This window comes from Plectropomus leopardus, chromosome 8 (assembly GCF_026936395.1).
Source record: "Plectropomus leopardus strain MGB_pleo_1.0 chromosome 8, ASM2693639v1, whole genome shotgun sequence".
NCBI classification, from domain to species: Eukaryota; Metazoa; Chordata; class Actinopteri; order Perciformes; family Serranidae; genus Plectropomus; species Plectropomus leopardus.
In genome coordinates this window covers 9,534,592-9,548,794 of record NC_142183.1, presented here as the reverse complement: position 1 = coordinate 9,548,794, position 14,203 = coordinate 9,534,592, and the positions used below count along the sequence as shown (strand labels likewise).

Below are 14,203 nucleotides of genomic sequence, written 5' to 3'. Positions count from 1 at the left end.
GTCCCCCACCAGAGCCATTGCTTGCTACAAGTGTATGGAAGAGGCACGAGCAGAACACAACTTAGAGAAATAATATCTATAATGACTTAATATCTACTTCTATAAGATAAGCCTGTATTGATCCCCAGAGGGAGATTCAGTTGACAGAAAGATACAAGGATAGACATAAACAATGATAAATAGAACAGTGAAAATAAAAATAAAAAATAAGGGCAACATCCAACTTGGATAAGTGCAGGGCATAAATCTGCATAATGTGAAGTGAGCAATTATAAACTATAAAAGAGCAAAAAAGGCAAAGTTACAAGGTAAAGACGCAGTATGATTAACTGTGGTAAATTAGGGCATGCGTTTCAAAAAGCTGAGAGCAGTTTCAACATTCACAACTGCAAACACACTTTTCTGTCTTCCTTCACTTCCTAAACTCTGCATGAGATTTCCATGCACTCCTCTGGATTGTTCTACCTAGAGTATGTTTATCTTTCCTCTCCACCACCACAGCCTTTTCCCCTGAAAGTGTAATCCTGAGAATGAATGTAGAGAGACTAAATTAAGGGACCCAATTTGAAGCGGCACCACTTCACTGATAAGCTGTACCAGTGATCTGTGAGAGCACTCAGGGTCTGCTACATTATGACAATACAGAGGAATAAAGCAGATGAAAGAGAATAGCCTGGCAAGAGCAGAAATCAGATGGGCAGAGGGAGAGGAAAAAACAATCTAAAGTCTAATTGTGTTATGCCTCACGGCAGCAAGGGAGTTCAGAGAGACACATTTTCTTTCCACACGTCGTTCAGCACAGTCCCTTCCCCGACGTGATCACATTAATTTCCAACCGGTCCCAGTATTTCTTGCCACATTTTCCCTGGGCGCATTTATTGAAAAAAAGTGACATGAAAAGCAAATGGTGGGAAACTTAAAGCAGACCCATTTAGTTTTACTAGAAACATGCAGCACTGGCATTTGAGGTTGGGCATTTTAACATGTTGGCGAGAAGTGTTTGACACTCTCCAAGTCATTCTGTGTCATCCCTGCCTTTTGGCAAGAAAATGTCACTTTGATGCCTCAAAGCATTAGGAGACAACGTTGAGGCCGGTGATTCACTAAGTAAAACATTTTTGTCTGTCCTTTTTTTTTCTTTACCAAATAAAACTACTTGGGTAAGACGGGGCTGTTCATGAAGCAGGCAACATTACCTGTTTTCAAAAAGCAGGTTCGTGTTTACAAAAAGCTACTTGACTTGGTATTATTTGGTGACTTTTGCCATTCTGAATACCATTTAATACCATTTTAACAATAGCTGAAATAGCAAAACAAAAATAACTAACAAACAAACAAAAAAAGGGAAAATTACAATTAACTTTCCCAAAGTTAATTGTAATTTCAAACCTGTTTTTTGTTGGGTGTTGAGATTTTGAATTGCAACATAAGAAAAAAAGGATTCATAGAATCCTACTTTCCATGTCCCAAACATTTTTAAGACTTGTGAGAGCTTGACAGGAGTAAATGTAATTTGATTCCTTACATAATAAAATAATGAAATCATATTAAATTAATTAATAGCGATGACACCATCCTCTTATGACCTGTCTGTGTCCTCTAAAAGCTCGTGTCATGTCAAACCCCCGTAACTGCAGCAGATGTCAACATTGGCAAAACATCACTGGCTAATAAACACTGGGGTTAGTAAGGCTTTTTGAGATGGATATCTGTAAAGACAGGAAGTTAATCGAATAATCTAGGGCTACACTTAATGAATATTTTTTTATCGATTAATCTATTGATTATTTTTTCGATTAAATAATTATTTTGACAATTGTTTTTATTACACAATAAATAAACCAACGAATTAACCGAAAATAACATTTTAAAACTTGTCATACACTGCAGGGCATTTTTTCCCAACAAAAAATAGCCCGGTCTTAACTGGTAATCTGTGTTTTACAGTCTGTCTAAAGTCTCTCCAAAATAAAATGAATGCAAAAGCTTGTTCCACTCAAGTAAAAGGAATGTAGTGCAGTCTACATTTAGCAATCCAACAGCAAAATAAATAAAACAATGTAAAATTCAAATCACGTAACAAAACAGTTACTCTTTGTTACAGTAACAAACCTTAAATCTAGCAGTCCAACAAAACATCTTACAGTAAAATTATTGCAATTTGAACAACACTATAACTTTTCTTTAGTGGTACAGAGTCAACAAACGTGAGCGTCACGCTTAAAAAACGGCGAGCAACCGTTTCTCAAGATGTACTGCAGCTGACACGCAGCTCAGATGCACCTGACAAGCGCTGCTCGGGCGAGCAGTGTGCACGCCCTTACTTGATAAACATGAGCGCCGAAACAAAAAACAACACACTTGGCACTGCTCAAGCTCTCATGACTCGTGCTGTGTGAAACAGTACGCGGTGCCGACGCACGTCACATGAATTGACATATTCACGTAATCGATTATGTCGCTTATGTCCATTATGTCGATTACGTCAACGTGTCGCCCCAGCTCTAGAATAATCCCGAGGAGCAACACCAGGACCTTTTCCTCCTTCCTTCCCACTTGCTGCAGTGCCTCCTCCAAAAATGAGGACATGGTGTTGCAGAGTCTGACCATGAAGAGAAATCTGACATGTATCATCCATTTCTCCACAGTGCTCACCACATTAATTGCATAGTTATGAATATCTCAATTGAACCATTTACCACACGTGTTGTGATAAATTCCAGACCGTGCAATGCTGAAAATCAAATTTAAGTGCAAGTTGAGGATAACAAACATGTTAATTATCTGTGATATATTATAAACTGGGGGTAATTGGGCTTTCACTGTCAGGGGACCTTAACACTGGAACAGATGGCCCAATGACATCAGGCTTGCTGGCTGAATATTCATTTTTAAATACACACGACTTTCTGTTCAGGCCTGGAAACAAAGGAATAAAAGAGGTGACAGTTCTGAGAACAAGATGAGCTTTGTTTTGTGACGCACCACTTTCAGTGTCTCACCGCTGCTCGGCCAAACAAAGAGAAATGACACACAAAATTATTTTTTATCCACTGTACTAATAATCACATGGATTCCTGTTGGCAGGTGACGATGATACGAGAAGAGTTGGATACTGAACTTGGTACTTGTTAGGGTACACACAGAATTACACTGGAACTAGTGACTACCAATGTAAGTTAAATCAATCACTGCGACGTTGATAGTTTTGCATCTAGACTATTTTCTCATAGAAATAGCCATGTATTGCTGCTGCTTGTGATTGTATTTTTTAAATTTCGTATTTATTCCACATATTTGTCAGTTGTGTCCAAATAGCGAGCAAGAGAGACAAGCAGACACACATACTCACACTAGAAAGCAGACAGACAGAAACTTAGCTCTACATGTGATTAGAAGAGCACAGAAGCTGAATTGCTTGACTACAGAAAGGAAGAGAGGCGAGACTATGTCACCGCTGCAGCTTCCTCAAAAATGACATTTTTGTTATTACTGGTACAAGGAGAATAAAGCGCCTAAAAGGTGCCACTGGACACCTGTACTGAAATCCAGGTAACAATAATGGTTCAAATGAAAATGGTACCAAACCTACAACACAGGTGATCTTTCCAACCAAAATTAATAAAGTGTATAAAAGAAGTACTGTTTCTGCTTTGTAGCTTGTAGCAGCGATGTACTAACACTCCCCCACTGACACCCACACTGGAGAGCCTCTCGTAATGGAGCCGCACGCCCAGCTGCAACACATGTACCTACACAGACTCTCTCAAAGGGCCATAAATGTGCTTCTAGTGACTGCCAAAGCTTCGCCAGACAATCTGTCTTTCCAGCAGTCAAAAGATGCCGCGTCGGCTACCAGCTATACATCATATTTTGCATTTCAAACACAAATGCTATGGCTTTTACATCTGTGACACATACACAGTTTTATTGTTGTTCGGTGCCTTGCTTTGTAAACATTTAATTTGCACTGTCCTATTATTATCTTGTAATAATGTAAATTGAAACTAGATAATGTTATCTATAGTTTGTGAACATGCTGGGATCAGAATGCCATCGTTGAAATGTTTGGCAACATTTATTTAAATTTCATGTTTTTCAAAATTGACCTTTAAATCCAAACCTGACTTTAGAACTGAAACAAAAAAAGGCAGCAGCATCCACAATTACAAGAAGATATGAATTTATGTTGACATACCTGCTGGGCTTCCCAATGTCAGATGTCCATTCACTGTTACAGAAGCAAGGAAGTCCTTTAGAAAACCTCCAGTGTGATTCTATTCACAGGTCACTTACTCCAGGGTCTAAAGGAAAACAAAAGAAACACAAATCAGAGCGGACATGGAGAGTGAGCTCACGACTTTAACCGACTCAGCCACCGCAAATGCCCAGTGATCCAGGATAAACATCCTTGAAGAAATGTCAGTCCCAGGAAGAACATTAGCTAAACCACACCAGGAGAGCAGGCAAGAAAAGACCTGTGTGACATATGCACAGTATCTTTTGCCTTGCTTGGCCAACCTGATCATTTTTCTGCCTAAACAGCTGCCAGAGAATGGCTCATTACACCATCATTTGAGTCGGGGAAGACAAGTGAGTAGCATTTGCGGAGCTCATGCCATTCAACTTAGCAGTGCAGGCTTGGACAGTCAATGTCCCTCAGTGACTAACTGACACGTTGCTCAAATGCACATGAGCAACAGTTTAAAAGCAACACTTGAAACCAACCCACTTTCAAGACCTTTTAGGCCTCATTATTGCACAGAGGAGCTGAGTGACAACTAACAGATACTTTTTAAGTGTTGCTGAAAAATCACCAGTACTGCTTGGTTAATCTGCTTCATTTGGCTATAGTTCCCTGGTTGACAGCTTTGTCCATTAAGCAGGAGAGAGAAGCACGTTCAGTAAAGCAACCAGAATTAAACGGGTAACTGATAGCAAAGTGTCCACAGCATATGTTAAACAGTTTACTTGCACATCAAGTGCGCAAAAGAATGATTACTTAGGCTTGTCTTCTAGGTTGCTGAAATTATACAAAAAATAGTCCGTATAAACAAGTCAAACAGTTAAATTCCTATGTTTTGTTGTTGTCTTGCCTGTCGAGTGTTTCTGTTTTATTTTGTAATGTTTTTAACTGAGTAAAGCCAGTTTTAATTTCAACGCCTCTAATGTTACTTTTAAGTCCTTTGCTGCATAAAAAAAAAAAATAAATGCAAAAACAAAACTTGAAAGTAATAATGTGCTGTGTATGTGCATATTTATGTACAAGAATATTATCTGTTAAGACTTTATTAATAATAATTAACTTTAAAGGAAGCTGAGGTTAAATGATCAACATATATCCATGGCAACTGATAGTAAAAGCAAAATAAATGCACAAGATATGAATAATAATGAATGTTGTGATTTAAAGTTCCTACATATGACATTCTCACGTTAACACAGCTGCGAAAAAATATTTGCTATGCGATGATATAGTGGATTAATGGCCTCCTGAGCAGAGAATGAAGTTGTGCTTCCTCTGCGTATGTTGTGATCCAAGTTTCTCTGTTTGTTGTTATGGTACCATCAGTGTATCCCACTGGCATTTTTTATGCCCCAATGCACTTTCTTCCTGGTCCAAAACAAGCTTAGAAAAAAAAAATGTACATCCTACTGACTAGCTAGTGTTACTGCTGTCACTGTGGAAGCTCCTTATATGATGGTTGAAAAGTGAGCGTACAGTCGTCTGTCAGTTAAAATATTTGGCGGTCAAATCTGACAGCCATCACCTTATCAGAGTACTGTTATTGACGACATGTTTTTATTTATGCTAGCACTAAATTTCTAAATGATCACATTCTCATTCCAAGGTCATCAAATATCGACCGTTTGTCCCGATCAAAGTGAGCATAGAGCACCCTTTAGCATCTCTATGTGACACACAGCCAAAACACATTGTAAGACATGGTTAATGTTGTTTCACGCAGGACACAAACTGCAAAGATCTGGGAAGTTTTGCATTTGATGGACCCATACAACTCAACTCACTTCCATACGCAGACTTTCTATACTACGTTAGTCGCTCTCTGCATCATGTATTGCCGTGAAGGGATTTACAGGGATTCGTTGAAAGCCTGGTGCGTCTCATAAAGATGCTAAAGGTTGCTTTGGTGGCAATATCACACACCAAGGGCACTATGTCACTGAACTTTCAAGTCACAAATGCCCCCAATGCCAGGGATAAGTCCAGTTGAACATTTTAATACTAAAACCTATAATTATTCTTCTGATGTTTATCACTCTTTTTCCCCCTCTACATATATACATCGCCTTGAAGACCATTTAAAAGAGCATTTGTTATTGTGTCCGTGTAAGGCTGAGTTACTTTCATCACGACCTTCATTCACCACAAGTCATCATTTAGTAAATTACTGCTGACCATTAACCTTTTTGATGTTGATGATTTGTTATTATTCATTATCAAAATTTGTTTTTCTTTCAATCACAGAAACAGTGTAAAGCCAATGGAGGCCACCTTCATCCAAAGTGCAACAGGATGCAGAACAGATTCTGAAACTGTGAAGCATTAAAAAAATGTAGGCCTAAAAAAGCCTTTATGCCAGCAGGAATTTACTCACTGTATCAAAGTTCAGCAGTACTGGCTTGCTCACTGATTCCACTTGCTAAGCCACATTTGAGCCACCTAAATAGGCCATATCGACTGTAGCTAAAAATTTAGAATAATTTCAAATGCGGCATAGTTTTCCCTAGACTCAAATTGTTTGCTGCACCCCGCCGGATGTGTGAGCTGCTGACACCTAAGAAATGCTCACCTCTTCCCTGACTTACCAGTGCAGCTATTTTCATCCCACCCACTGATCAGCCTAATCCACTGCTGGAGGATTTGTGCGCTGTGGTACAGAGCAATTGTGCTGCGGCAAAATGAGTGTGGCTTAATTGGAGCAAAGACTTAATGAGGGCCCCTTGAGGATTATCATCTGTGGCTTAGAAATGGCCCAGGTAGCGGAAGACACGGTCAAAAGGATCAGCTAACAGCCTTCTAAATTGGAGTGACAGTGCTGAGCTGCAACTGTGCCAATAAAATCTTTACTTTTTTTCATTTTTTTCCAGGGGGGTCCTTGGAGAGAGGTGAACTAAAGTGAAAATCTCCGAGGAAAATATGGCTGCAGGACCAAACAGCTTTCTGTTGCAGCTGGAGGAAAGTAATGAAACATTTTTCCCCATTTGATCTTGTACCCTATAATACTACTGTGTTTCTGCATAAACTGATTGTAAATTAAGACTTTTTTTAACAACGTTGTCTGCTAAATGCTGCTATAACTGTAAATAAAAGGTTAATTGAGATTATTTTGGCTAAATAGTTGTTTTTTTTCAATGTAATAGGAACAAAAATCAATGGGAAAAAGAAACACAGAATAATTGATTTTACAATTTAACAATTTTTTTTTTTATCTTTTAAACTGCTGATTATTTTCTAGATTTATGGATTTATTGTTTTCTGTACAAGATGTCAGAAATAGCGAAAAGTGTCCAATACAATGCATGTTATACAATGAAATTGCTTGTTTTGTTTGACCAAAAGTGTAAAATTTTAAAATGTTCAGCTGACCGTTAAGTAAATGATAGAAATAAAACAAATTCTCGCAAAAGACAATTATTGGAATGAAAGAATTTTTGGCATTTTTGTTTGGAAACTGGCAAACAATCAATTTATTATGAGAACAGCTGTGGATTATTTTTCTGGTGATCGACTGATGTGATATCTAAGAAATTGTTTCAGCTATGAAAAGTTTAATTTTGGAAAATTTGGTCATTTCTGCAAAGAAACCGAAACAAAATTGCTGCCGAAATGGCAAAGAGGTAAAGTAGAGCCCTCACGAGCTCTCCAAGCAGTTTATTTCTCTTGGAAGCCCGTCTCTACTTGACAGCCACAGATCAGACATGACTGACCAAGATAAATGGTTAGGCTCTAAAGTCAGATCAATTCAATCTAGCAACTGTCCTCGCCAGGAACAAAAGGCCACACTGTCAACAAGGCTCAACTCACTCCAATGCTTATTCACTGTCTTTTTGTCCTTGTTACATAAATACCCGAAGCTGTGAATGTCCTGCTTTCTAAAGTTGTACAGGTAAAATTCTCAAGCTCTAAAGTACTTCAGTTCATTTGTATCTCTACAGCGGTATTTTTCTCTTGCTCGTTGTTGTTGCATTTTTTTTTTTTTTATGCTTTTCACTTCAAGCCCTGCAGGCTACAGAAGTTGTGTGCAATAAAACCTTTCAATCACTGGCTTGTTTCCGTAAGCCCCACAGTACAACACCATTTCCCTGTTGGACTTTTGATGAGTTTACATCCACTATCATGAATTATTTCACATTTCAATTCAGTGGGTTTCAAGGTTTGAACTCAGCCAGACTCAAGACAGGGTTGAAGTCATCATCTGCAGCAGTGTTACTCAGCCCACAGCGCCAGCAGCCATTTCATTATGTAGCAAGACATGAAGGGCAAGTCAAAGTCTGTGCATTCAATTCAATTGATGACACAAATATGCCAAAGGAAGCTTTTAGGGCTCAGCTGCATTGATCCAAAGCTCAATTAAATTACATGTACAATAAGGAGCACGAACAACAATCATTTCTAGCTTTGTCATTACATTATGTCTAATTTGTTCTTGCATTTACATAACTAACAATTTCAAGTCGCACATTTGCACTGGTTATACCTTAAAGGAGCAGTATGTAAGATTTGGGGGGATTTATGTGGCATCTGACTTGACTTGAATCTACTGGTGAGGACCGCAGATTACAACCAGCTGAAACGTTTTCTGGTTAGAATTTTTTCAGTGTTGATTGTTCAGGAGGTTTTTGCAGGGAGCTGAATTAATAACAGTCCAACTCTCCAAAACAAACAGATCAGGTGATTTCAACTGATAAAAACACTGAATAAAGCAGTTCTAATATTAAAGATCAGTGATTTTCTGACACTGCTTGGCTCGTTGCATCAGCCACTATCTTCACACTTTATTAATAATAAGAAATATACATTTCATTTGCAATGCACTTTACAGTTGGAACAAATCTCATAGTGCTACAAGTTAAAAGCATTATCAGGAAACCCAGATAAAAACAACCAAAATAAAGGCATATTTATACAGAACAAATGGACCTTGTGATTAAAACAATTTAAAACCATGAATAAAGCAGTTTCACACTGAAAAAATCTGTTTCTCCGATGTTGCTTTTCGCAGAGGGGCTGCTAACTATGGTGGTCTACACCCAAAATGCGAATGGCCAACAGAGCCAGTGTTTGGTTTGTCTGTTCTGGGCTACAGTAGAAACCTTGGCGTGCAACATGGCTCATTCTGTGGTAAAAAAAACACAAAAATTCTTATTTTCAGGTGATTATACACTAAATAAAACTTACCTATTATATTAAATATATCTATTTTCCATTTCAGACAATAATATTCCCCCTAAATCCTGCATAGCCTTTATTTTATTGTGGATGCATGCTTGGGGTTGATCCTTTTTTGCAATGTTCTCACATTTGAAGTTTACTTTAATCAGCTTTCTGTTACAATTTGTATCAGTAACTGTACATACAGTTTACAACTGTTCCCACATTTTACAAAAAAATGCAGCTCCCTATTAAAATGTAAGTTATTATTGAACTGTTTTCACAAGCAGTGAAGTGACAAATTTAAATTACAAAATTAATTCTTGATTTGATGACCAAAATAATATTATGGGGGCGTCGGTGGCTGAGTGGATAAAGCAGGCGCCCCCCGAATGAAGGCAGTGTCCTTGGTGCAGCGGCCTCGGGCTCGACTCCCACTCACGGCCCTTTGCTGCATGTCGTTCCCACTCTCTCTTCCTTTCACACTATTGATCTGTCCTCTCAAATAAAGGCTAAAATGCCAAAAAATAATCTTTAAAAAAAATAATGATAATATTATTGTGAGAACTCGTATGAGGCTTTGTAAAACGCTATGATTTTTTGTGTTTGTTCTGTCTAAAAGATGGGGACAGTAGTATGTTTAAATGTGATGCCTGTTATATTCTAACAATGTAACGTGAGTTTGACATAATTTTAAAGATGTTTTTTTATGGTTTAAGCCATTGCAATGCAGTGAATTAAATACAAAGAGTAAGATACTGTTTTTGAGTAACTGATCAACATTTGATGGAGATGACAACATACTACATATTTTGACACTCGATTAGTCAGCTAAATGCCAAGGAAGCTACATGAAGGGAAGCTGCCAGCCTCCCATCCATATTGCCTAGAGTAGCTTTATGAGAAGTATTAACAACCTCCCCCATCCTCCTTTTCATCTGTCTCTCTTCAAAGAGAATAAAACAGAATAGACGAAAAGCAAATTCAGCTCTCCATTTTTTTTTACACACAAAGGAAAAGAGAATAGCAGAGACACTATAAAAACATGAAGTTTATTCGTTCAAGGGTCACTAAAATGTCACAAAAAAATCCCCAAAAACTTTTGGGTCAGAGGCATATGTTTGCAAGCAGATCCATACGCACACAGCTTGGATGAAACAAAAAAGGAAACGGTGTCAGGAAAGTGTCAGTACTTTAAACATAAACAGACGGAGAAGAGGAGATGAAGACAAATCCGGCTGCCACACTACATTAATAATAAAAATAAAAACAAAAAATAAATAAATAAATGAACATGTAAAAGAAAAAAGGACTGTGCATTGGCCAGAAGGCTGTGCAAGAGGCAAGAAAATATCAAAAAGCATCCTTCGGAAAAGATTAAAAAAGGCTGGAACAGAAAAATATTTGTGCCTTTGGCCCCATGCTGAGAGCTCAGTGACCACCACAGCGTAATGCTGCGGGAGTACTTCCCTAAACAAAGGTTTATTGCATCATTGCTTGTTGCACACAGTGTCCAAGTCAGACTCCAACAGTGTCTCAACCTTGGGACCTCGTTTTTTGAAGCCAATCTTAAACAATTTGCAGAGAGAAGACCAAAGACAGAGTCTAGCCCCGCTCTCTTACGCCTAACACAAGGGTTATGGAGCACAGTGCCGAACGCCACAGTGAAGCACTTCTTCTAATTGAACAGAACAGTACAGTACCGCCTCACATCAAGAAGCGAACAGGACGAACACCAACCGATGTTTATGTTCCAAAACAGAGATGACATATTTTACAAATGTTCGTGCTTTACCATCAAAAAAACCAGACAGGCTTCTTAAGAGGTCCTGTGATCCTAATGTCCGAGTGAGAGCTAACTGTTCTTTTAACTTCAATTTCACAGTCTGCTGTCGAGAAAAAAATAACAAATACATTTGTGTTGATAATTATAGATTGCTGCAATAGAGGAGCTGGTGCTTTGTGCAGTAATGTCCACCAAACACACCAGGCAAGTACAGATTGAAGGCAGACTTCTTAAGTTATTGATTAATTAAATTAATTAGGAATGGCCCATGTGATCTTACTTCTAAACCTTTTTTAATTACTTAAACACTAATAACATACTGTATCTTGTGTTGCTTTTAACATTAGTGTGAAGCCATAAAAGTTGTTTGTGCTGTCTGTTTTGTTACCTTGACTGAATATTCTGGTGAATGTCATGAACAGACAGGTATTGGCATGGACTTAAAGCATGAAAGCCTACTGAATTAATTGTAGCAAACGACATGTTAAAGAGTTTGTTTTTGGTTTGGTTAGTTTGTTTGTTATCACGAATAGAGAAAAAACTTTGTGAAAGGATGTAGTATGGGCCAAGGAAGATCGCATCATAATATATTATATTATATTTCTGAGCAGATCTGAATCACAGGGAAAATACAAAAATTATTTTTCACCTCTTATTAGCATTACGAGAAAAGGCATTTGGCCTTGGCAGAATAAATACCATAGATCTTAAATCCAAGAGATGGTAGTAAACTCATCAAACTCAACTCATCCTTCAACTAATCGTTAAGATTTCAATATCAATTAAAAATAACTGTGTGTATTATTTCTGCCATAATCGAGCAGCCCTATTTTGCAATGTTTATAATCAGAATATATACAGAAGACAAACTCTGTATTTACCGACACCTTCAGTCTCTCTGAAACTCTCTTTGTGTCTTCCTTTTTATCGTGTGCAGACCTGCAATGCTTTATGCAGTACATTTAGCTGAAGGAAGTCAACTGCTGGCCTAAAGCCCTCACACCCTGCCACACAAGCGCACAGATGACGTGAGACTCTGGGAACCCTGATGTGATAGCACATGCCACCAAATCCACAGTTAATTGGACACTTCCTTCATGGCAGGCCTGTGGTAAACAGCAGCAAGCAAATAACAAGGCTAAGATGAGCTTCCAGAATGAACAAGAGAAAATAGCTCAGATAACGAAACCAACAGCAGATGTGTTGTCCTCTGCAGTATATTGTGTTTAGAACAACAACTATTCTTTGACTGCATAATCCTCAGCATTCTGCTAAACTGATTAGCCTTCCCATGCTTAACAGCTGGTATCTTAGCCCAATTTGTCCGGCTTGGAAATGTTAAGCAGAATCATGTCTGCTGCATTCTTCGTGCCAAATGGACATTTGTGTGTAGAAAATGGTCAGCAGCCAGGTACTGAGTAGGGATTGCACATGATCAAAAAGGATTTCATGGAAGCAGATTGAGAGAAAGAAGATTTATGGAAATATAGCACTGCATTGTGCTGGATGTCTCAATTTTCACAAGCCAGTCCACATGTGGTTGTTTAACTGCTGGAAGATGTGAAGGTTTTGAGAACGATCCAGCTCACCACAAACAGTTGACTCCAGCTCAAGTAAACCAGTCACTGGTGAGGAATGTCAAAACCCAGCAAGCCACAGATACACAGTTTTCACCAAATGTGGTGGGCTGAAAGGCAAGTAAATATTTGACATATTCAACTACGCAGGGATGTTGCACCTCAGCTCTGCATCGTCCACCTTGCTGAAACTCTGAATTTCTGGCTCCCCTGACAGCCAAGATAACAAGCCAGACATGCATCCAAGTTTTAAAAATGTCTCCACACAACATTCAAGCCTTTTTCTGACTAAGATGAAAATTTGGAAGAAAACAATTAAGACTAATGTCATGTCAAGGACCCAATGGCGAGACTGCCAACATAAGTAACACTTCTTGACTTAAAGATTCCTAATTTTGAGTTTACTATGGCTTCAGAAAGCTACATCCACATTTGTTTGGAGTAAGAAGATCATATGAAGTGGGCAACAGTTTGAACCATAGTTATCCTGTAGATTAGAATAACTGTATGTGCACATAAGTATTTTATAAATTCAGGCTAATCTTAATTTAGTTTTGCTGTTTGAATCCACAATTAAGGTTTTACTGACACAAGAATGTGGATACCAAAAACAAGTGGTAACCTCCCGGGTTGAAAAAAATAAAGTCAACACCGAAGTAAAATGCAGTTCCTTGAATGGCCACTTGAGGCTGGCTCCAGAAGTGAGTCAATTCCCATATACTCCTATGTATATGCACAACTTTATAGCAGAATTAAATATGTTTACTGCCTGGTGCAAAAAAACTGTTTCTGTCTTTTAGGGCTTTAAGCTATATATAAATGCCTGCTTTAAGTGACAGGTTGATTGCCGTCTATCCACAGCAAGAACAGTGATTAGGTCACATAACTATATTATTACCCCTGATTCACAGAGTATAGATGTAGCTGTTGCTACTTCAATGTGTTTTTGGTTCATGAAAATTAATTGCAACAGTTTGATCACCTAAAAAAGTCTTGGTCAGCGTTCGGTTGTTCAAAAGAGTTCTTCAGTCTGTACATGTTGTTTTCATGGTTTTATGTCTGTTATTTGGTAGCAGAAATGAGTAGCAGCATTAGCATTATCAAAAACTGTTATGTAAATATAATAGCACCTCGCTCCACTGTCTCGTCCAAATATCCTCACCTCTGGCTCCCAGAATCCAAGACGGCAATAGCCAAAATGTCAAACAGAAGTCGACAAACCAATGGGTGGCTTCATGGTGGCTACATATAGTATTTTAAATAGTCGATGACCAAAAATGGCAGTAAAACTGACACAAGTACTTGTATTTTGTACTTGCTGATGAAACCTCATTAGATTAATCTTTAATCCATGTAACTCTAAAAAACAGTTGCAATCCTTTACTTATTTCAGCCTACTGAACTTTTATGTGTTTCTGATTATTTTAGAACTGTAGACGGTAG

The 14,203-nt window shown here is 38.2% G+C and overlaps 1 protein-coding gene across 3 annotated transcripts in view; it reads right to left on the bottom strand.

The window, feature by feature from the left end:
- LOC121948531 (leucine-rich repeat and immunoglobulin-like domain-containing nogo receptor-interacting protein 2) overlaps positions 1 to 14,203 on the bottom strand; it is a 269,787-nt gene that overhangs the window by 169,820 nt on the left and 85,764 nt on the right. For all 3 annotated transcript variants that reach the window (XM_088080844.1, XM_042493947.2, XM_088080845.1), the window contains one exon: positions 4,199 to 4,304. The gene's annotated coding sequence lies outside the window, so the exon portion shown is untranslated. The remainder of the gene's footprint in view (positions 1 to 4,198; positions 4,305 to 14,203) is intronic.